The 23,366-nt window shown below is 46.0% G+C and overlaps 1 protein-coding gene across 2 annotated transcripts in view; it reads right to left on the minus strand.

The window, feature by feature from the left end:
- LOC122817656 (scaffold attachment factor B2-like) overlaps positions 1 to 23,366 on the minus strand; it is a 1,188,489-nt gene that overhangs the window by 57,959 nt on the left and 1,107,164 nt on the right. The window lies entirely within an intron of this gene.

Raw genomic sequence — 23,366 nt, forward strand, 5'->3', positions numbered from 1 at the left:
AGGCCTTCTAGCCTCCAAAATGACATCCGTCACAAGTTTGCTGAGGGATGCCAAGGGTGAAATTAGATGATTAGCCACGCTGCAAGATTCAAAGTTTGGAGCAGAGTGTGCAGAATTTTGTAGTTCTGCTGAGACAGTAGGTACGGTGTCTGAGGCAGGTGCCATGGAGTAAGGTGCGACATTGCGCAGAAGTGGGTACCAGTGTTGCCGAGGCCAGCCTGGAGCAATCAGAATCATTTTTGGTTTGTCCTGTCTGACTTTTAGTAGAACTTTGGAGAGCAGAGGCAGAAGGGGGGGGGGGGGGGGGGCATAGACCGACAGGAAGGTTTTTCCAGCTGAATGATAGAGCATCCACTTTCCAAGCTTCTTTGTGATGAATTCTTGCGCAGAATTTGTCCAACTGATAGTTCTGGAGTGAGGCAAAAATATCTATGTCTGGACTCCCGCATTTGCATGTCAACATGTTGAAAATTTGTAATTCCAGTTTCTATTCATGTGGGTCCATAAGATTTCTGCTTAGTTCGTCTGCCAGAGTATTTAGCTTTCCTGGAAGGAATTGAGCTTGTAGCTGTATTTGGTAGGTCATGGCAGTGTTCCGCAATGCCATGGCTAGTCTGCAAAGGGGGTAGGAATGTGTACCCCGTGCCTATTTATGTACCACATAACTGTGGTGTTGTCTATCATTAACTGTCCTGGATGAAGGTAGTCCTTTAAGGCTGTCAGTGCATTCTGTACAGCTAGCATCTCTTTCTGATTGATATGAAGGTGCATTTGATTTGGGCTCCATTTGCCCTGAATGCAGTTTCCTGCCAGATAACCCCCCCAAGCATAATCTGATAAGTCTGCAGTTAGGGTTTGGGTGGCAGGGGGTGGTGTGAATGGCAGTCTTGTTTTGGTGGCAGGCCTCTGCCCACCATAGGTACTCTAGTTGCAGGCAAGGTATGATAGGAATTAGCTTCCAGGCTGTGACGATGTTGACTCCATAAACTTTCCTCATATCCAGTCTTGCATATTAAATTAGAAGAATGCAGGAGGCCATGAACTCCAAGGCTTGCAGAATTTGTCTTGCGGATAGCAGGGTTTTTGTGGCCACCTGTTCGAAGTAAGTCACCAACTAAATTTGCCTTTCTGGCATAAGCTAAGTCATCTGGGCAGTTGTATTCAAGCTTGCACCCAGGAATGTCATTTTTTTGAGAGGGTACCAATTGTGATTTCTTTTCGTTTATGGTGTACCATAGACAAGTTAGAACCCTTTTTACAAACGCCAGATGCTTTAGAAGAATGTCTTTGTTTTCTGCCTGAATTAGACAATCGTTCAGGTATGGATATATTTGAATATTTCTTTGCCTGCAAAATGCAATCACTGGAGCCAGGCACTTTGTGAAGACCCTGGGTGCAGTAGACAAGCCAAAGGGCAGTGCAGAGAACTGGTAATGCAAGTAGCCTGTTTTGAAGCTGAGGTATCTTCTGCAAGATTCCCTGATTGGGATATGCAGGTAAGCCTCTTAAGTCTAGAGTTACCAACCAGGCATCCTTGCCTAGCATAGGTAGTAACTGTTGAGTCAGCATGTTGAATTTTGGAATGTCCAGAAATGTGTTTAGAGTGGATAAGTCCAGAATTGGACGCCATGATGTGTCTTTTCCGGGTACCAGGAAAAGTCTAGAATAGAAACCTTGTCCCTTTTCCTCTTCTGGTACTGGTTGAATAGCACCCATGTTCATGAGGGACAGAACTTGTTTCTGGGCCTCTGCCCACTGATTTGGGGGCAGGTCTGGCCATCTGTTTGGGATTGGCAACGTGTGGAAATGGAATATGTATCCCTGGGATACTATATTAAAACCCCATTTGTCCCGGGTAATAAGTTGCCAGTTTCGTGCATGAAGAGCCAGTTTTCCCCCCAAAGGGGCGGCTAAAAGGTAAGTGCTTGGTGACTGTAGAGGGAAGTCATTGAGACTGTTTACCATAGGGAGGTGCCTTGTTGTTTCCGGACTTGGAGGCGGAGGCACCCCGTTGTTTTGTTCTAAAAGTTACTTCTGAAACCTGGAGCCTTTGGAATGTCTGGATTTCACTTGAGCAGCTCTCGAAGGGACTGGAAAGGACCAGTTTTTAGTAGGCCAGTGCCTACTAAATCTTGGAGGTTGCACTTGTAAGAAATCTTTCACAGTTTGCATAGATTTAGCTTGATCTTCTACCTTTAACACTTTTTCAGCCTTATTACTAAAGAGATGGTCCTGTTTTAAAGGAGCATCCAACAATTTTGCTTTAACATGGTCAGGCAGAGTTTGCTCTTTCAGCCAAGCAAGCCTTCTTAGCACAGATCCAGTTACATCAGCCCTGCAAGAGGCCTCCAAGGAATCAAAACCACATTGCAAAGTATGTTTTCCAACTTGTTCAGCTGAATGCAATAGATCCTGCAAACATTTATTTTCCACACAGTCAGAAATTAACATTTTCTGCTTAAGTAGTCCCATGATATGCTGTTGATATTTAAGCATATGAAAATGACAGTTTATAGCCCCGATTGCCAAGGTTGCAGAAGTGTAAACCTTCTTACCCCATCTATCCAGCGCTCTGGAATCTCTATCAGAAGGGGTAGGATATTTAGCAGTAGAGGCCTTAATGCCCTTGGTACCCTGAGAAATGGTTTCAGGATCAGCAATAGGATTTCTGAAAAGGAATTTGTGGGAGTCAGGAACCCTGTAGTATCTGTCTGGCTTACAAGGAGACGGAAACAGAGAATCAGGAGCCATACTAGATTCTGAAAAAACAACAATGTCTAGAACAGGAGAAATAGCCAAAGACCTATGCTGATGAAGAAGAAAATCCCTAAGTCTCTCTCTAGACTCAGAGAAATCCTGACGTTCCCAGTGGAAATGTTCCCTTAAGGTATGTAAAGCTTCCCCAAAAGAAAAATCCTCAGGGGGAGAAGCAGAAGGAATGGAATCTTTTGCATCAGAGTCCTCATAAGTAGGAACAGACAAATCCTGTTCATTAGAAGAGTCAGAAGAAATATAACCCTGTTCAAAAGATTCATAATCAATGTCTTGCCAAGGCCTCATAGAAGGAAGGGGTTGGCTACCCCTGATCAGAGTAATTAAATCTTCAGCCATTTTGATCATTTGTTTTTTAGGCATAGGGGCCTGTACATGTGGTGGCCCAGGCGTAGGTTATTTTAGACATAGATTTAGATTTTGGCCTTAGTTTTAAAGATGGCGTCAAGTCTAATATACAAATCTGTAGTAGGCCTGAAACCCTCAGAAGCCGGTGCCTGCACAGCAGCTCCGGACCCATCTAAGGTAGAGACATCCGCGGGTTGCATAGTTGAAGCATCTCGCGGCATACCGGACTCTGAATGGGTCTCAGTAGAGGCATGCAAATCAGAAGTAGTGGGTATCAGGGGCTGCGAAAGCACCTCACTGAGTACCGGCGAACTGGCGACTGGCTTAGGAGAAGCATTGTCGTGAGTATTGGACCTCGACGGTCTCTGTCTTTTTCTTTGCGTTTTTTTAGGTACTCCAGTAGTCGGATTGCTAACCAACGACATTTCTGGATAATTAAATCTTGATCCAAAATATTTAGAAGCAAAAATATACAGACATTTAATAGTGAGTTGATTAAATTTAGCACAAAACCGACAGCAAGACACGTTGTGGTCAGGGCCTAGGCAAGGAATACAGTACAAATGAAAATCCTTATGCGGTATTTGCTTCCCCACATGTAATGCAATTAACTTTTACTGACATCGGTAAGGAGAAAGAAAAAGTTTCCCCAACGGGGTACTTAGCTTTTAGTTTAAGACTTTGGTTCTGAAACTCTAAAACGAAAATTTCAGCAGTCGGACGACCGGCAATTGCAAACTGCTTCTGCTTTGAGCACCGCGTGGCAAGAGAGACTGATGTAATGGCGTCGGCTGCATGTTTTTTTAACCCCTGATGACCTGACGTCATGGAAAAAGGGACAGCAACCGACGCAGGACCCAAGACTTTGTTAATGTGGCCGACTGAGGGCAACCTGCCAGCAGATTACCCAAAAGTAATGACTGCAACAGTGAAACATGAAGAAAGTACATTTGTGTACACATACCATAAATGTAGATGTTCGAGTGTATTCACTGCTGCAGTCATTACACTTAGGTTATCCTGCTGGCAGGCTACCCTCAGTCGGCCTGAATTCCAAAGTCTAGGTCCGGCGTCGGTTGCTGTCGCCTCTTCCCTGACGTCTGTGCGCCAAAGGTATAAAAGATGTAGCCAACGTCATTTTCTTCAGTTTTTCTTGCCCCAGATGTCAGGTGTCCCCCAAAGGGTAGGCTAAAAATATGCCAATAAAACATGCAAGAACCAAAATATATTATACCTTCAGCTACAAGCAAATACACCACATAAACTGTATAGATTAGAGAAGTGCAGATAAGTTCCAGCAAAGAACTGGGGGATGGTGGGTGGGTAACCTGGACTGCAACAGTGAATACACTCTAACATCTGCATTTATGGTAAGTGTACACAACTGTACTATGTTCTTCATGTTTCACTGTTGCAGTCATTACATTTGGGTTGAACCCCAAAGCTATGGTTGGGAGGTTGGAGCTAAATAGCATTAGGAGTGGCTATCAGGCCCTGCAGAACTGCAGTGTCAAAGCCTGCCCTGGATTTAGAGTAGAGTGGTAAATGATAGTGCTTTGTAAAAGTGTGCACTGAACTCCAGGTAGCAGCCTCTAAAATGTCTTTGGTTGGTACTACCCCCACAGGAAGGCTGCTGAAGTGGCTGCTGCTTTGGCTGAATGTGGCCAAATGCCCTTAGGCACTGGCTTGCCATGTTGTGAATAGCAGAAATGAATGCAGTGGCCTATCCACTTTGAAATAGTCTGCTTTGAGATGGCCTTTTCTTGTGATCCTGCAGCATATGCCACTAGTAGTTGCTCTGCCTTTCTGAAAGCTTTGGTTCTGTTCAAGTTGAAGCGTAGCTGTCTGTGTATGTCCAAAGAATGCAGAATTCTCTCCCTCTTATTCTGTGGGTTTGGATAAAAGGTAGGCAGATGAATAGCTTGGTTAAGGGCCACTGGACACTACCTTAGGCATAAATGTCGGGTTTGTACTCAGAGAAACTCTGTCTGGATAAAAAATGATAAAAGGTTCCACAGCCATGAGTGCCTGTAGCTCTGAGACTCGTCTTGCAGAGGTTATTGCTAGGAGCAGATCAGCTGTAGCAGTTGGCTCAAAAGGAGGCAGGGTGAGTTTTTCTAAGACATAATTGGGGTCCCATGCAGGTATTGGTGATCTTCTTGGAGGCCTTAAGTTTTTGGCTCCTCTGAGGTACTGCCTTAAAGGATGAGAAAAGATTGGTGGCTCTGTATTAGAATGAGCCGAAATGGCAGAGGCATGAATTTTAATTGATGAAAAGGATAGGCCTTTGTCCAGCATCTCAGTTAAGTATTGCAAAATCTGAGGAATATTTGATACAGTTGTGTCAATTCCTTGTGCCTGGTTCCAAGCACAGAATCTCTTCCATTTTCCACAGTAAGATTTTCTGGTACTAGGCCTTCTAGCCTCCAAAATGACATCCATCACAGCTTTAGTGAGAGGCATGTTTTGTATGACTATGCTGCCAGATTTAAGGTCTTTAGTTGGCTGTGCAGGAACTGACTGTTTTGTTGGGATACTAGATGAGGTATTTGAGGCAAGGTCCAAGCAGGGCATTGAGACAAGCTCCTTAGGATTGGATACCAGTACTGGCGAGGCCAGTCTGGGGCAATCAGTATCATATTTGGCTTCTCTTGTCTGACCTTTAGGAGTACCTTGGGGAGGAGAGGCAGAGGAGGAAAGGCATATACTGCTAAGCTTTTCCAGCTGAAAGATACGGCGTCCACTTTTCATGCTTGTCTGTGATAAGTCCTTGTGCAGAATCTTTTTAGTTGGTAGTTGTGAGGAGAGGCAAATAGATCTATATCCGGACATCCCCATTTCCTTGTTATCATGCTGAAGACTTGTGGATCCAATTTCCACTCGTGGGGATCCATGAGGTTTCTGCTTAGTTCATCTGCCAGAGTATTTATCTTTCCTGGCAGGAATTGTGTCTGCAGATGTATTTGGTAAGTCAATGCGGTGTCCCACAAAGTCATGGCTAGCCTGCAAAGGGGGGTAAGAATGAGCGTCTCCCTGCTTGTTTATATACCACATGACCGTGGTGTTGTCTGTCTATCAGTAGTTGTCCCGGATGAAGTAGGTCCTTGAAGGCTGTCAGGGCATTCTGAACAGCTAGCATCTCTTTTTGATTGATATGTAGATGCATTTGGTTTGCGGACCATGTGCCTTGAATACATCTTCCTGCCATATGGGCCCCCCAGGCATAATCTGATGCATCTGTTAATGTCTGCCTGGCTGGGGGTAAAGTGAATGGCTGCCCCTTGTTCTGGTGACAAGCCTTCGCCCACCATCGAAACTCCTGTTGCAGGCAGGGAATGAGGGTAACAATTGTTTCAGGGCTGTGGCAATGTTGAGTCCAAACACTTTTTAGGCACTTTTGAAGTTTCCTCATATGCAGTCTGACATATGGAATTAGTAGAATGCATGATGCCATGAAGCCCAAAGCCTGCAGAATTTTTCTTGCAGATAACGGCCTTTGTTGCCAACAGGTTGAAATAGGTAGTCAGTTGTCTTTTCTGGCATGAGATAAGTCATCTGGGCAGTTGTAGTTAAGCTTGCACCCAGGAATACTAGTTTTGATTTCTTTTTGTTGACTGTGTACCCTAGGCCTTTTAGAAATCTCTTCACAAACGCCAGATGCTGTAGTAGAATGTCCTTGTTCTCTGCTTGAATGAGGCAGTCGTCCAAGTAAGGATATATTTTGTATTCCTCTGTCTGCAGAATGCAATTACTGGTGCCAGGCACTTTGTGAAGACCCTGGGCAAAGTAGATAAGCCAAAGGACAGTGCAGAGAATTGGTAGTGCATTGAGCCAGCTTTGAATCTGAGGTATCTTCTGCATGTTTGTCTGATTAGGACATGCAGGTATGCCTCTTTTAGGTCTAAAGTCACAAGACAAGCCTTCTTGCCCAGCATGGGCAGAAGTTGCTGTAGAGTCAACATTTTGAATTTTGGTATATCCAGATGTGTTTAGAATAGATAGGTCCAGTACTGGTCTCCAGGTCTTGTCCTTTCTTGGTACCAACAACAGTCATGAATAAAAATCTTGTCCCTGCTCTTGCTCTGGTACTTGTTGAATGGCCCTCATGTACATGAGGGATGAGGCTTGCTTTTGTGCCTCTGCCCATTGATGTTTTGGCAGGTCTGGCCAACCGTTTGTCCTTGACAGGGTATGGAAGTGAAACTTGTAGCCTTGTGACACTGTCTAGGACCCATTTGCCCTGGGTTATTATGTGCCAATTTTGAGACAAACGTGCTAGTTTTCCCCCTAAAGGTGCTGCCAGAAGATAAGTGCTTGTTGCAGGTAGGGGGAAGTCATTGGGACTGTTTCCTGTATGGCTGATTTGTCTTCTCCACTTTTGGAGGTAGAAGCACCCCATTGTTTAGACCTGTACGAACCTTGGGGGCTGGGATCTGCCTCTTGGGCGTCTGTATCTGCCCCTTTGTGGTCTGACACTGGAAAGGACCAATTCTTTGTAGGCCAGTGCCTGCTAAATCTTGGAGGTTGTACCTGTAAAAAATCTTTAACCATTTGCATATATTTAGCTTTGTCCTCCATTTTCTTTAACACCTCCTCTGCTTTAACACCAAACAGGGTATCATGCTGTAATGGAGCATGTAATAAGTTTGCTTTGACATGGTCAGGCAGATTTTGTTCCTTTAACCAAACATGCCTCCTGATGACAGAACCAGTGACAGCAGCCCTGCAGGAGGCCTCCAAAGAATCAAAACCACATTGCAAAGTATGCTTTTCAACTTGCTCAGCTGCATGCAATAAATCCTGCATTTCTTTGTTTTCTGCACATTCAGAATTTATCAACATTTTCTGTTTAAGCAGTGACATAATATAGTGCTGATATTTGAGCATATGAAACTGAGAATTTAAAGCCCTTATAGCCAAGGTAGCAGAGGTGTAAATCTTCTTCCCCCATCTGTCCAGTGCCCTAGAATCTCTGTCAGAGGGGTTAGGGTTTTTTGCAGTGGACGCCTTGACCCCTTTGGGACCCTGCGAGATAGTCTCTGGGTCAGCAGGGTTTTTGAAAAGGAATTTATGAGAGTCAGGAACCCTGTAGTACCTGTCTGGCTTAACAGGAGCTGGAAGTAAGGAGTCAGGGGTCAGACTGGACTCTGAAAACACATCTACAATGTCCAACACAGGTGGAATAGCTAAGGGCCTGTGTTGTGGGAGTAAAAGGAAGTCTCTGAGCAACCCATCTTGTGACATAGGGATTTATACCTAGTTTAGTGAGCTTATCTATAATTTCAGAATGGGGGATGGTGTCGAAAGCCTTGGCGAGATCTAGATAAGCTGTGTGAACCATTTTACCCTCATCCACGGCTCTGGTGACTGCTTCAAAGAAGTCAATCAGGTTCAGAGACATGACCTACCTTTTACAAATCCAAACTGAGTGGGGTCTAGAGTTTGGAAGTTACCTATGTCCTTGTTTATAAGGTCCAAGATGATACATTCCATGGCCTTGCAGACCAGGCTCATCAGGCTAATGGGGCGGTAGTTCCCAGAGTCTGTGGTGGCGCCCCCTTTATGGAGTGGGATAACCGTCTGTGTGCCCCATTCAGTAGGCAGAAAGCCTGAAGTGAGGCTATGCCTGAACACGGTACTTGGGTAGTGTGCCAGTTCGTTCTGTAGTTCGTGCAGATTTCCTAAAGGGCTAAGTCCTACCCAGGTAGAATCTGAGCTGTCTGTACACATCTAGAGTGCAGGATCCCTTCCTCCTTATTTTGAGGTTTAGGGAAAAAGGTGGGCAAATGAACAGATTGGTTGAGAGCCACACTGGACACCATCTTAGGCATGAAAGTTGGGTTAGTCCTGAGGGAGACCCTGTCAGCATGAATATGATGAAAGGTTCCACAGCCATAAGTGCTTGTAGCTCAGACACTCTTCTAGTTGAAGTGATAGCCAGAAGCAAGGCTGTTTTCCAAGAGAGGAATTTTAACTCTGCTGAAGCTGCAGGCTCAAAGGGGGAGCGTGAGCTTTTCCAACACAAAGTTAAGGTCCCAAACAGGGGTAGGGGCTCCTATTGGTGGCTTTAAGTTGTTAGCCTCTTCTCAGGAATTGTTTGATGAGAGGGTGTGAGAAGAGAGGTGACTCAGTGCTGTAATGTGCAGAGATGGCAGAGGCATGGATTTTAATGGAAGAGAAGGATAGGCCCCTGTGGAGTAGGTCTGCTAGATACTCCATGATGAGAGGTAAAGAGGGCTGTGCTGGGTCAGCTCCTTTAGTCTGGATCCAGGAACAATATCTTTTCCACTTGTCAGCATAGGATTTTCTAGTACTGGGTCATCTGGCTTCACATATGACATCCAAGACTTGTTTGCTTAGGCTGGCCACTAGAGATGTCAAGGAATAAGCCAGGCTGCTAGGTTCAGGGTCTGCAACTGTGGATGCAAGAACTCTCCCTACTGCTGACTCAGGAGAGTCGGAATCTTGGGTAGGTGCCATGGAGGCAACGGGGACAGACTGTGCAGTAGCGGGTACCAGTGGTGGCATGGCCAATTTGGGGCAATCAGGCTTGATCTTGGTCTTTCCTCCCTTATTTTGAGTAATACTCTGGTAAGAAAAAATAGAGGGGGGAAATGCACAGATTGAGAGGTTTGCCCACTGGAAGGCTAGGGCATCCACTTTCCAGGCCTTGCTGTGAGGTTCCTTGGTGCAGAATTTGCTGAGCTGGTGGTTGTAGGGGGTACCTCCTTTTTGGGTCACAAGGTTGAAGGTCTTGTGGTTTAATTGCCACTTGTGTGGGTCTAGGAGATTTCTGCTCAAGTTGCCTGCCAGAAAAGATGTGGTTGCCTGGCAGGAATTGAGCTTGCAGATGAAATATGCATGGCTGAGGCCGTGTTCCAAAGGGTCATGGCTAGCCTGCAGAGAGGGTAAAATTGGGTTACCCCTGCTTGTTATGTACCACATTACTGTGGTGGTGTTAGTTTTGATTAGTAGGGGCCCCAAGTTGTCAGAGCGTGCTGAACTAGCACCACTTTTTGGTTGACGTGCAGATGAATTTGATTTGGGGTCCAGTGGCCCTGAATGCACCTGCCATCAAAGTGAGCACCACACACAGTCTAATGTGTCTGTGGTTAGGGTCTGGGTGATGTGGGGTTGTGAAAAGGGAAGTCCCTTGTTATGGTTGCATGCTGCTGCCCACCAAAGAAAATTTTTCCTTCAACAGGGTATCATGGGTATAAATAGTTTCCAGGTCCTGAGAATGCTGACAACATAGGCTTTTTAAGTACCACTGAAGTTTCCTCATATGCAGTCTGGCATATGGAATAAGTAGAATGCAGGAGGCCATGAACCCTAGAGGTTGCAGGATTTTCCTTTCGGATAACTGGGCTCTGGTGGCCAGTTGAGAGAAGTAGCCTGTCAGATAGGCTTGTTTTTCTGGAGTTAGAAATGCAATCTTGGATGCTGCGTCTAGGCTTGCTCCCTGGAATACAATTTTTTTGACTGGGGACTAGTTTGGATTTCTTCTCGTTGATAGTGTACCCCAGTGAGGTTAGTAGTTCCTTTACAAAATTGTCAGGTGCTGTAATAGCTTTTCCTGACTGTCTACCTGAATCAGGCAGTCGTCCAAGTAAGGGTAAATTTGAATATTTCTTTGCCTGCAAAAAGCGATGGCTGGAGCCAGGCATTTTTGTGAAAACTCTAGGAGCAGTGGATAAGCCAAAGGGAAGTGCAGAGAACTGATAATGCATAGATCCTGCACTGAAACAGATATTTTCTGCAAGAATCTCTGACTGGGATAAGCAGACAGGCCTCTGAGGTCTAGAGTGGCTAACCAGGCATCTTTGGACAGCATAGGGAGACGCTGTTGCAGTGTGAGCATTTTGAATTTTGGTACCACCAGGAAGGTGTTTAGAACAGATAGATCTAAGATTGGGCGCCAGGTGCCCTCTTTTCTGGGTACCAGAAAAAGTCAGGAATAGAACCCTTGGCCTATCTGATCTCTAGGAACGGGCTGAACTGCCCTCATGGAAAGCAGGGAATGAACTTGGTTTTGTGCCTCTGCCCACTAATTTGGAGGAAGATCTGGGAATCCCTTTGGGGTTGGCAACGTGTGGAAATAAAATTTGTACCCCTGAGCCACTATGTTGAGGACCCATCGATCGTTGGTGATGGTGGCCCAGTTTTCTGCATGGAAGGCAAGTTTTCCTCCTAGGGGGCACGAACAGATGGGCAGAGGTGAGAGGAGGAGTTAAGGAGTCATTGGGAATTCTTTCCATAAGGAGGTGGCTCAGCACTCCCTGGTTTAGAAGTGGAGGTACTCCATTGCTTAGATCTCTGCATACCCTGAGACTGCTGTCTGGGGGTCTGTCACCCCTAGGTCTTGTCTGAGGTTGCCTTGAGAGGGCAGGAAAGGACCAACGTTTTGAGGGACAATGCCTATTGAATCTTGGAGGCTGAACTTGCAGAGAGTATTTAACTGTATACATAGACTTAGCTTTTTCTTCCATCTTTTTTAAAACCTCTTCTGCTTTGATGCCAAACACATTGTCTTTGTTCAGTGGCGCATCCAATAATTTTGATTTGACATGATCTGCCAAGGTCTGCTCCTTAAGCAGAGCATGCCTTCACAGTACAGAACCTGTGACTGCTGCCCTGCAGGATGCTTCTAAGGCGTCAAACCCACATTACAGTGTGTGTCCCTGTAAATCTTTATTTTCTGCACAGTCAGGGAAGGTACATCATTTTTGTTTAATGAGTTCCATGGTATGCTGCTGGTACTTCAGCATGTGGAACTGACAATTTAATGCTCTAATGGCAAGAGTAGCAGAATTACATACTTTTTTACTCTAAGGCTCAAGAATCCCTGTCTGAGGGGGTGGGATTCTTAGCTGCAAGTTGCTTTTATTCCTTTAGGCCCTTGGGAGATGACCTCTGGGTCAGCAGGAGGATTTTTGAAAAGAAATTTGTGAGAGTCAGGGACTCTGTAATAACCATCAGGTTTCCTGGGAGCTGGAGGTAAAGTATCAGAAGTTGGACTGGATTCCATAAAGACATCATCCACAACATCCAAGACAGGGGGAATAGCTAAGGGTCAGTGCTGTGGTAAATCTAAAAACTCCCAGAGACACTTTTTGAACTGAGGATAATCTTGGCATTCCCAATGGAAGAGCGTTCTCAAAATATGTAGGGTTTCACCAAAAGAAAAAGCCTCTGCAGGAGAGGCAGAAGGAATTGATTTCTCTGCATCTGAATCCTCATAAGCAGATAAGGGCATTTCTTCATAATCAGAAACCTCAGAGTCGTCGGACTCTTGGGTCAGATAAAACTGCTGGGGACAATTCTCTCTTAGCAGGAGAAGGCTGGCTTCCCCTAGTCAGCAAAAGGTCTTCCACCATTTTAAGCATCTGCTACTGTGGCAAGGAAACAGGAGTGCGAGTTTGGGTCGTTGGTCTTTTACACGTAGCTCGTACTCTAGGCCTTAGAAACTCGATAGTTTTAGAAAGAACTGAAAATGCGAAAGAAGCCGTAGATTTGTGATGAGTATCGGTAGTATGAAAAACTTCCTCAGAAGCCGGTGCCTGCACAGCGGCTCTGGACCCATCCAAGGTAGAGACATCCACAGGTTTCGTAGTCAGAGTCTCGTGGCATACCGGACTCCGAAAGGGTCTTGGTAGTGGCCTGCGAATCCATCAAAGCAGGCATCAGGGGCTACAAAAGCGGCTCACTGAGTACGGGCGAACTGGCGACTAGCTTAATGGAAGTGTCGTCAGCAGTTTTGGACCTGTGCAGTCTGTTTCTGTCTATATCCTTATGTTTTTTCGGAAGATCGGTAGTCCGATGGCTTACTGAAGCCATTTCGGAATACGGAGATCAAGAGCAAAAGTATTTAGCTACAATAAGGGCCCAACGACAAATAGTTTGGGTGTTGAACAAAGCAGGCAATGAGGGACGTCGTGGTCTGGGCCTAAACAGGTGACACAGTAAGAATGGAAATCTCGGTGTGGCATTTGCTTTCCACAGGTGAGACAACTGTTAACTTTCTGACAACGGTTAGAGCAAGAAAAAAGGATCCCCAACGGGGTACTTGGCTTTAGAAGACTTCAACTTCGGAAATGAAAATTCAGGTAGCAGCCAACCGGCACTCATGCGAACTGCTTCTTCTTCGGGCTCCTCGGCAAGAAAGACTGATGTAATGGCATTGGCTGCTTGTTTTTATAACACTGACGACCTGACATCAGTAATGGAGTGACCGCAACCAATGCAGAAATACTAAGCCTCTGGTATTCGGGCCGACTGAGGACTACCCCTGGCAGGATAACCCAAGCATGATGACTGCAACAGTGAAACACTAAGAACATCGGTTGCCCATATTGGTAATGACCAGGTCCAGGACACTGCTGCCCCTGGTGGGGGTATGGACAAGCTGATCCAAAGCGTTGGAATTTTTGAATTCCAGACAGTGTTGAGCAACTGATTTAGTACACAAGTGGTTTTCCCAGTTGATGGTGGGGTAGTTGAAAATGCCCATTATTAAGATATTGGGCTGTACCTTAACATTACCCAGTATATCAAGAAACATGGAGTGGGATCCTGGCGGGGGATCTGCAAGAACCTGGATTGCAGTCTTGCCCAGAGTTAGTTGCACTTGTATAATTTCAGATGCATTCTGTTGAGCAACTATCCTGGAGATGTGGATATCCTTAATGAATATGGACACGCATCCTCCTTTAGTGCGTCGGACCAAGTTAGGTGGCTGAAAGGTGTGGTATAAGTTGTAGCCTGGTAATGCAGGGGTCCTCTCTGGAGCTTTGAACCCGATCTCTGTCACTGCACAGATGTCGATGTTCTCCATTTTAAGGAGTGCCTCGAGTGAATGCATTTTGAGGTTTAGACTTCTAGCATTGAGTAGCATTACCCTTAGATTTTGCTTGCTCATACCTGCTATGGTGGCGAGTTTGTCATTTGAACCTTACCTAAAAAAAGGCACTATAGGGCTGGGCCAGAGCCTTATCCAGTATCTGGAATCCCAGGGGCGAGTGGTGCAGGCCATCGCTGGCAAAACATCATGGTCCGTCGATCATTTCATGCTAAGCAGACACTGCATCCCCTTAGAATGACACCAAACGCTTAGCCAATTGTTGAAGTCCATCATTTTGTCCTTGTATTGTGGTATTCTGAGTGATGGCAGGATGCTATTCAGGGCTAGGGTCATACCTGCCTTGCCTGGGCTACATGATCCGAGAGTTCCTCCATGTCTCTCCATGTAGCCCAGGGAGGTACGTCTTAGATCATTCACACCAACATGGACAATGACAGAGTTGTACTTGTTGTGGAGTGCTTGCGTTATGTGGCGGATCCTGGCACCAGACAGGCAGCTGACAGTAACTTTCTCTTTGTTTAGCCTAGTGAGTGGGACATCAGAGTGCCCGACTACAGAGTCACCTAGGACTAGTGTGTTGGGTATGTTGTTTTGCCTTATGGGCGGAAGTTGAGTGGCACACTGATTTTGTGGGCTATGTGTCATTTGGGTAGTGTTGGGGGGTGGTGGTTGCTTGCATTTCAGCTTTGGAGGTCTCTGGGCAGATTTTTATTGAGAGCCTCTGCGAATGTAGGTGTGTGCCTTGTGTTGGTATGTGTGGGTTTAGTGGTGTAGGTTTTGATAGACTGTGTGTTGATTGAGTATGGTGTGGTGCAGGTGATTACCTCCTCCTCTTGACTGTCTACTACAGTCTTGGCTGGAGAGAGCTTGGCTTCCAGTTTTGCTATCTAAGTGCATCTCTCACAGGTTGTAGTGTTGGGTGGTAGGAGAAGAGAGTTGTCAGTGTATATGAGGCAACTGCAATATTGACCAAAGATGCCCAGATTCATCAGGTGGACACGGGAAAATACTATGAGCTGACCCTTAGATATGCCTGGAAAGGTGCTTATTAATTTAAGTACTAAAAACTGTTTTCCTCCTAACAAGTGAGGACAGTTGAGTGCTGCAGTAATTTGTAGATTTAGTGTTTACAATGAGTTTTGAACAAGTGCTGGGCACAAGGAAACAGTTTTGAGTGCTGCAACTTGAAAACGGGCTAGTTCTAAACGAAAATTAGAAGAGCAGACTTTCTGGCACCGGGAACAGTTTAACCCTAGTTAAACAGCGCTGCATGATGCGCAAAACAGCGGAAACACAGGTTTTTAAACAGAAAAATGAAACTGATAGAAATAGCCCAAAAAGGCCAGTAAAACTACAGATTCTGAGCTGAAACTGCTCCTCCAGAGACAGATAAGGTTACTCAAAGCTCTCCACTCTCATTGATGAGCAGAGAAGGTTCTATCTTAGTAAGGTCTGGGCAACACAAACTACAAAACAGCCCAGAATTCAGTAAATCTGAAAAACAGACTACTGGTTATAGAAAGGTAGGAAACGAGTAGAGAGAATTTTTTTTTTTTAATTAAAACAGATACAGTAAAACAAACGATTTTAAAGCAGAGAAATGGCTATCACACTTGAGGGTGTAGTCCTCAACTGTTCAGCAATTGAAAAACACTTAAAAACGATCAGTTAAAGTTCAAACAGTATCAGAATTCAAAATACAGTTCAAATAAGTTGCAAAGTTAATATAAAAATGCTTGGAATAGTACGGCTACTGAAAATAAGCAATAAAAAGCAAAACAGAGGTACTTAATCCACTCAACGCCTCACTTTTCTCTCTGCTGCAAAACTCTGTATAATACCCAGGCAAGATCTTGCGGAGATAAAGCAAGTGCAAAAACCACACAAACATGGGTTTTTAAACAGAAAGATGAAAGGGATAGAAATACCCCAAAAATGGCCAATAAAACTACAGATTCCGAGCTGAAACCACTCCTCTAGCGACAGGCTGCTCAAAGTTCACCACTCTCATTGATGAGCAGAGAAGGTTCTTTCAATCTTAGTAAGGTTTGGCAAATCCTGCTGTGGCCCTAGAAATTTGGCCCAGCTTGTAGTATTTGGCAAAGGTGTGTACTGAGGACCAGGTAGCAGCTTCAAGGATAGTGTTAGTGTCAAGTCCCTTAAAGGCTCCTGAAGAGGCCATAGCTCTTGTGGAGTGGGCTTCAATAGATCCCTGCAATGTTTGACCATGATACCGGTAGCAAAAGATAATGGCCTTGGAGATCCAGCCTGAAACTGTTTGGCCACCGCTTTCCCAAGAGCCCTGGGGTGGAAAGGGAAACAGCTGGCCAGATTTCCGAACAGGGGTTCTAATCTCACTGCAGCCAAACTGGTGTGCGTGCGTGTTTCCATAATGGAGACTGTGACTGTGTATTCACTAAATGCAATCTTGGGTACTGACTAGTACCTCTGTGGTATTAACATTGGGTTGAAATGGCTAGGCTTAAAATGACCTCTGGGCTGACAGCAGAGTAATCTCCTATGATCCTATAGACTTGGTTTTATGGAAATAAAACCTCAGCTGTCTGTGAACATCCAGGGTATGGAGAACTCTCTTACTATCACCCTGTGGGTTAGGAAATAAGGTAGGTAGGTGGATGGATTGGTTCAAGGATATATCCTTCACCACCTTGGCCAGGAAGGAGGGGATAGTCCTGAGGGAGAGCCTGTCCAGATGGAAGATAAGGAATGGTGGGTCAGCCATCAGGGCTTGTAGCTGTGAGGCCCTCCTGGCTGAGGTAAAAGCCACCAATAAAACAATTTTCCAGGTGAAAACCTTTAAGGAGGCTTTGGCTGATGGCTTGAAGGGAGCCAAGGTGAGATTTTCCAGTACATACTTGAGACTCCATGGAGGAGGGGTCGGTTTCCTGGTGTGTGTGTGTGTGTGTGTGTGTGGGGGGGGGGGGTCCTAAGATGAAGGACCTTTTGAGGAAAAGCTTTGAAGGTAATCTGGATGCTAAGAGTGGATCCAGGGGGAGACAGGCAGAGATAGAAGACAGGTGTGCTTTTATAGAAGAGTAAGCCAGTCCTCTCTGCAGTAGTCCACACAGGTAAGACAGGATTAGAGGGATGTCGCTTTCCAGTGGGTCCAGCTGTCTTTTGTGACACCATAAGGAAAATCTTTTCCACTTAGATAGGTAAGATTTTCTAGTATGGGTTATCTGGCCTCCTGCAGTACACTGAGCACATCCTCTTTGTACAGGTGTCTAAAGGGGATCAGAATCCTATTAGCCACAGGGTGAGGTTCAAAGACTGCCACTGTGGATATATCTGAGATCCCATGGTTCTGTGTCAGGAGGTCCACTGAGGGGGGTAACTTGCGGTGATTGCCCCTGGACAGAAGAAGCAAAAGGAGGAACCAGTGCTGTCTTGGCCAACAGGAGGTCACTATCAAGATTTTTGGGTTGCACTGCTGAATTTTCAGCAGCATTTTCTGAATAAATGGGGAAGGGGGGGGGGGGGTGCATACAAAAATTTCTCCTTCCATGAAATTGAGAAGGCGTCTGTTGCCAGTGCCTTGGGGTCTGGTGTCCCGGTGCAATAGCCAGGAAGTTGCCTGTTGATGGAGGAGGTGAACAGGTCTATTTCAGGTATACCCCCACTGGTGGACCAGATCCAGGAAGATATCTCTGTGAAGCATCCATTTGTGATTGTTTATGATGGCCCTGCTGAGAGAGTCTGCCTAGACGTTGCAAAGGGAGGGAATGTGAACTGCCTGTAGGGTCACCCTCTGGGAAGTGGCTAGCTCTAATACCCGCATGGCTAGTCTGCAGAGTACGTAGGATTTGGTCCTCCCCTGTTTGTTGAGATACCACAGGAGTGGTGTTGTCTGAAAATCTTGAGTGGGCCTTGGTGTAGGTAAGGGGAAAAGGCTTCCAGAGCAAGGAGGATCACCCTCATTTCCCTAACATTGATGTGCTCTAGTTTGTGTGTGTTGCCACAAACCCTGCACCTGTCTTGTGCCTAGAGTTGCTCTCCAGCCTAGGTCTGATGCATCTGTATGCATGACCTGGGTTGGTGCGGGAGGTTGGAGAGGAAGGCCTGGACTCACGGTCACTTGTGACAGCCACCAACAAAGGTCTTGTTTCAGGCAAAGGTGGACCCTCATTCCAGAGGATGGGAGTGCTGGGTTCAGACTGACCAAAGATACCACTGCAGCTTTCTCATGTGCAGTCATGCCAAGGGAAGCATGGATATAGTGGCTGCCATGTAACTCAGGAGCCTCAGGTATTGTCTTGCAGTCAGTTCTGATACCTGAAGGATGCCAAGCAGGTGGTCTGTCAAGGATGCCCCTTTGACTGCTGACAGGAAGGCCTGCATGAGGTCTGTGCAAATCCTGCACCCTAGGAAAACAATGTCCTGTGTGGGCTCCAGATGGGACTAGGGAAAGTTTATCTGAAACCCTAGAGACTGCAAAAGGGTCAGAAAAAACTGAGTGTGAAGGAGGAGGGTCTTTGGAGTGTCAGCGTGGATCAATAGATCTAGGTAAGGGAATATTTGGATTCCCTTTGTTCTGCAATATGCATTGACTTTAGCCAGACATTTGTGAATACGCTTGGAGCAGTGGAAAGCCCAAATGACAAGGCAGAGAGTTGAAAGTGGGAAGAGCCCATCAAAAATCTCAGGTATTTTCTGAAGGTGGGCTATATTGGGATGTGTAGGTAAGCATCCTTTATATCGAGGGTCACCATGAACACGTGGGTCAGAAACAGGGAGAAGAGAGTATCCTGATGGTAGGGACCTTGAGGAACGGGTTTAACAATGAGAGATCCAGGATGTCTCTCCATGGTCCCCCTTTTCTGGCTACCAGAAAAATCCTGGAGTAGAATCCTTTCCCTATTGCATCCGAAAGCACAGGTTCTATGGTGCCTTGGGACAGTAAAGTTTGTAGTACAGGTTTTAGGAGGTGGAGCCAATTGCTGGGAGGTTGAGGTGTACCGGAGAGGGGATCTAGGACATGAAATATCCATTCTGGTTGATGGACAGAACACATTTGTCTTTGGTAATGTGGGACCAGGCAAGAGACGGTGAGAAAGTCGGATGGGGGGGGGGGGGTTCAGGAAGGTTGGCAGGTAGTCAGACACTAACTGCTTACCCTGAAAGGGGGTCTGCTGGCTAGGGGCTGGGGAAGCTCTAGTGGGGGAGTTTACTTTCTATGAGGTCTCCTACGTCTGGAGGGAGGCATCGGCCATGCATGTTTCCAAATGAACTGAGTCTTGGCTGGGTAGTTCCTTTGGAAATTGAGTATAGGAGTAAACTAGCACGTGTTTAAAGTCCTGCATTTCTTTCCCTTTTTGATATAAAGATTTGAAGAGATCTGCCACCTTGGAACCTAACAATGCAGAAGGACCCAAGGGGCATCAATGAGTTTCGCCCTGAAGTCATAAGGCAGAGGCTGAAGACGAAGCCAGGCATACCTTATAAGAGCAGAGGCTGATGCAGCCGACCAAGCAGAAGCCTCTGCTGCATCACAGCTACACCTAATGGAATGCCTGTTCACCTGGGAGGTGACAGCTAGGACAAAAGCGAGACAGGCTTTGGCTGGAGAGTATGGGATATGAGCCAAATCTTTAGTGGCTTTCTCTAGCAGGGCTAGAGTATTTGGGCACATGGATCTGGTAGTTAGTAGCCCTGAAGGACAGAGTGGCAGACATGTAAATTTTTACTTAGGCATTCCATAGTCTTACTGCCCTTATCAGCAGGAAGCAAGGCAGTGGTAGGGAGACGTTTGGTAGCCTTACCAGTAGCAATGGAAATAGTGTCTGGGTCAGCAGGTAGGCACTTATGGAATGTCTCAGTTTCAGGCACTTTGTACAGCCTGTCTGGGCGGAGCAGGGGAAAGAGTCAGGATTGAAGGATGCAGATGAGAAGGCATCCAAGAAGACTGGCAGAATGGGTGGAACTGCAGATGGACTGGGGGAGTCCACCTGTATGAGGTCATAAAACCAGGTTTCTACTTCAACCACGACAGAGGATTCCCACTGAAAGTGGTCTCATTTTTCCAATGGTTTCTGTAAAGATTAAGTCTTCAACTGGCGAGTCAGGGTCAATGGACACTTCCTCTGGGGAGCCAGGGGTGAGGAAATTTGGGTGGTGTAAGAGAGGGAGATCTCTGAGGAATCAGAGAATTCCTCCTCTTCTTCCCTATCAGAAGTCTGAGGCCTAGGGCTGAGGAGTGGAGGGGCTGTAGCAGGGCTCCAAACAGTGGTAGGCCGTAAGGCCATGAAGGCATTAGATACTCTGGATTAAAGCTCGCCAATCTGGGATGCTTTCAAGCGGAGGGGAAAGGTGCTTGGTTTTTTTCTTCAAAAACCACAGAGGTGTCCGAACTGTAGAGGGCCTCAGGCCTGAGAGACGAATAGGGTCAGCTTGGTCCGAGGAACCCGCAGAAAAGGTAGGTTCTCCCTCCACATCAGAAGCAGGCATTGATAAAGCCTCGGGATTCTGTGGCCTTCCTCATGTGTATCCCCTTTATCCTGGCTGGAAGAAGCAGATTCCTGTACCAGGCAGATGTAAGGAAGGTAGAGGTGCAGCCAAAGGAGGAGGAGGCATGGTTTTGGGCCTTTTCTTAGGTGATTCTGTTGGGGCGTCGGAAGCACCATCCATCCGTGGCGCGAGTTAAGATGCTGGTTCTCAAGGTAAAGGTTGCGGGACTGTAAGCGGCGACTTAAGGTTTTGGAGACGAATGCCTTACAGATGGGTCAGTTTTCGTGGTTGTGTTCCCCTCCTAAGCAAAAATGGCACTGACTGTGCATGTCTTTGCGGGGAATCTGCTGGAAAGACTTACACTTGTCCCTTTCGGATGACATGAACAAATGTTACACTAAGAAGGACTTGAAAGGTTCAACGGGGTACTTATCTGAATTATTTTATCAGACGTCAGTAGTAAGCAGGAAAACCTGTCGTACAACGGGCGGCTAAAGATTTGAGGGCTGGTGCGTGCAGATGTCAATTTTATGGCCCACATTCCGGTCAGCCAAGTCAGACGTCCAATGCATCATGAGGGACTGAAGTACAGTTGTGCACACTTACATTAATGTAGATATTCCGAATGTATTCACTGTTGCAGTCATCACATTTGGGTAATCTGCTTGCAGTAGCCCTCAGTCATTCTGATTATCAAAGTCTTGGGTCCTGCGTCGGTTGCCGTCTCATCTTCCATGACATCAGGAAGTCAGGGGTAGAAGGCATGCAGCAGACGCCATTACATCAGTTTTTCTGGCCCCAGATGTCAGGCGCCCCCTAATGGGAAGCAATTAAATATATATACAAGATTATACCTCAAACAAAAAAGCAAAAATACCAAAAAGCTTTTAAGCATAGTAAAAAGGAATAGAGATACAGCTAAAAGAAGTCAGGGGGCTGGAGGGAGAGTAAACAGGACTGCAACAGTGAATACACTCAACATCTACATTTATAAGTGTACACAACTGTACTATGTTCTTAGTGTTTCACTGTTGCAGTCATCACATTTGGGTAGATTCCCAAAGCTAAGGATGGGAGGAGGAATTTAGATAGCATTAGGACCAGCTATAAGGCCCTGCAAGACTGCAGTGGCAAAACCAGCTCTGGATTTAGAGAAAATTGGCAAATGGTAATGCTTGGCGAAAGTATGTAGAGAACTCCAGGTAGCAGCTTCTAGGATGTCCTTTGTAGGGACACCTCTGAGATAGGCTGTAGAGGTAGATACAGCCCTGGTCGAATGTGGTCTTATCCCCTGTGGGCTAGGTTTTCCATGGTGCTTATAGCAGAAATGAATGCAATGGCCTACATTTAGAAATGGCCTACATTTAGAAATGGTTTGCTTTGAAATGGCCTTCCCCTCTGCCCCTGTAGCAAATGCCACCAGCAGCTGCTCAGATTTCCTGAGAGGTTTAGTCCTGTCCAAGTAAATTCTAAGTTGTCTGTGGACATCTAAAGAGTGCAGTATCCATTCCCCTTTGTTCTGTGGATTAGAAAAGAAGGTTGGCAAATGAATGGACTGATTAAGAGCCACACTGGATACCACCTTGGGCATGAAAGAGGGATTGGTCCTGAGGGACACCCTGTCCGCATGAAAGATGATGAAAGGCGCCACTGCCATAAGGGCCTGTAATTCAGACACCCTTCTTGCTTAAGTGATGGCTAAAAGGAAGGCTGTTTTCCAAGAAAGGAATTTCAACTCTGCATTTGCAGCTGGCTCAAAAGGAGGCAGAGTAAGTTTTTCCAATACAAATTCAAAGGTCCCAGGTTGGAGTAGTGGCTCTCCTGGGTGGTATTAAGTTTTTAGCTCCTCTGAAGAACTGTTTGAGCAGTGAATGAGAGAGGAGGGGTGGCTCTGTGTTGTAATGAGCTGAAATGGCTGAGGCATGAATTTTGGAGGAAAAGGAAAGACCCCCCCCCCCCCATGCATAGTCTGAGGAGTCTGTTAGGGGTTGGGTGGCAGGGTGTAGAGTGAATGGCAGTCCCTTGTTTTGGTGGCAGGCCTCTGCCCACCAAAGGAACTGTAGGCAAGGTATGATAGGAATCATTGCTTCTAGATCCTGAGAATGTTGACACTATAGGCTTTTTACATACCATTGTAGTTCCCTCATATGCAGACTTGCATACAGAATTAGCAGAAAGCAAGAGGCCATGAACCCAAAGGCTTGTAGTATTTGTCTTGCAGATAGCAGGGTCTTTGTGGCCATTAGTATGAAGTAAGCTGTCAAATGAACTTCTTTCTCTGGCGTGAGGAAAGCCATCTGGGAAGTTGTGTTCAATCTTGCTCCCAGGAATACAATTTGTTGGCAGGGTACCAGATGTGGCTTATTTTCGTTTATGGTGTACCCCAGAGAAGTTGGCACTTTTTGTACAAATGCCAGATGATTCAATAGTATGTGCTGGTTTTCTGCCTGAATTAGACAATCGTCCATGTATGGGTATATTTAAATATTTCTTTGCCTGCAAAATGCAATGGCTGGAGCAAGGCACTTTGTGAATACCCTGGGTGCAGTAGATAAGCCAAAGGGCAGTGCAGAGAAAGTACAGTTGTGTACCTACCATAAATGTAGATGTTAAGAGTGTATTCACTGTTGCAGTCATTACTCTTGGGTTATCCTGCTGGCAGGCTACCCTCAGTCGGCCAGAATTCCAAAGTCTAGGTCCGGCGTCGGTTGCTGTCGCCTCTTCCCTGACATCAGTGCACCAGGGGTATAAAAGATGCAGCAGACGCCATTTTCTTCAGTTTTTCTTGCCCCAGATGTCAGGTGCCCCCAAACTGGTAGGCTGGAAAAATATGCCAATAAATATGCATGCACAAAAACAACATTTCCTTCATCTACAAGCAAATACACCACATAGGTTGTATAGGATAGAGAAGTACAGA

Source organism: Protopterus annectens, chromosome 13.part0 (assembly GCF_019279795.1).
Source record: "Protopterus annectens isolate FY-2018-M chromosome 13.part0, PAN1.0, whole genome shotgun sequence".
NCBI lineage: Eukaryota > Metazoa > Chordata > Ceratodontiformes > Protopteridae > Protopterus > Protopterus annectens.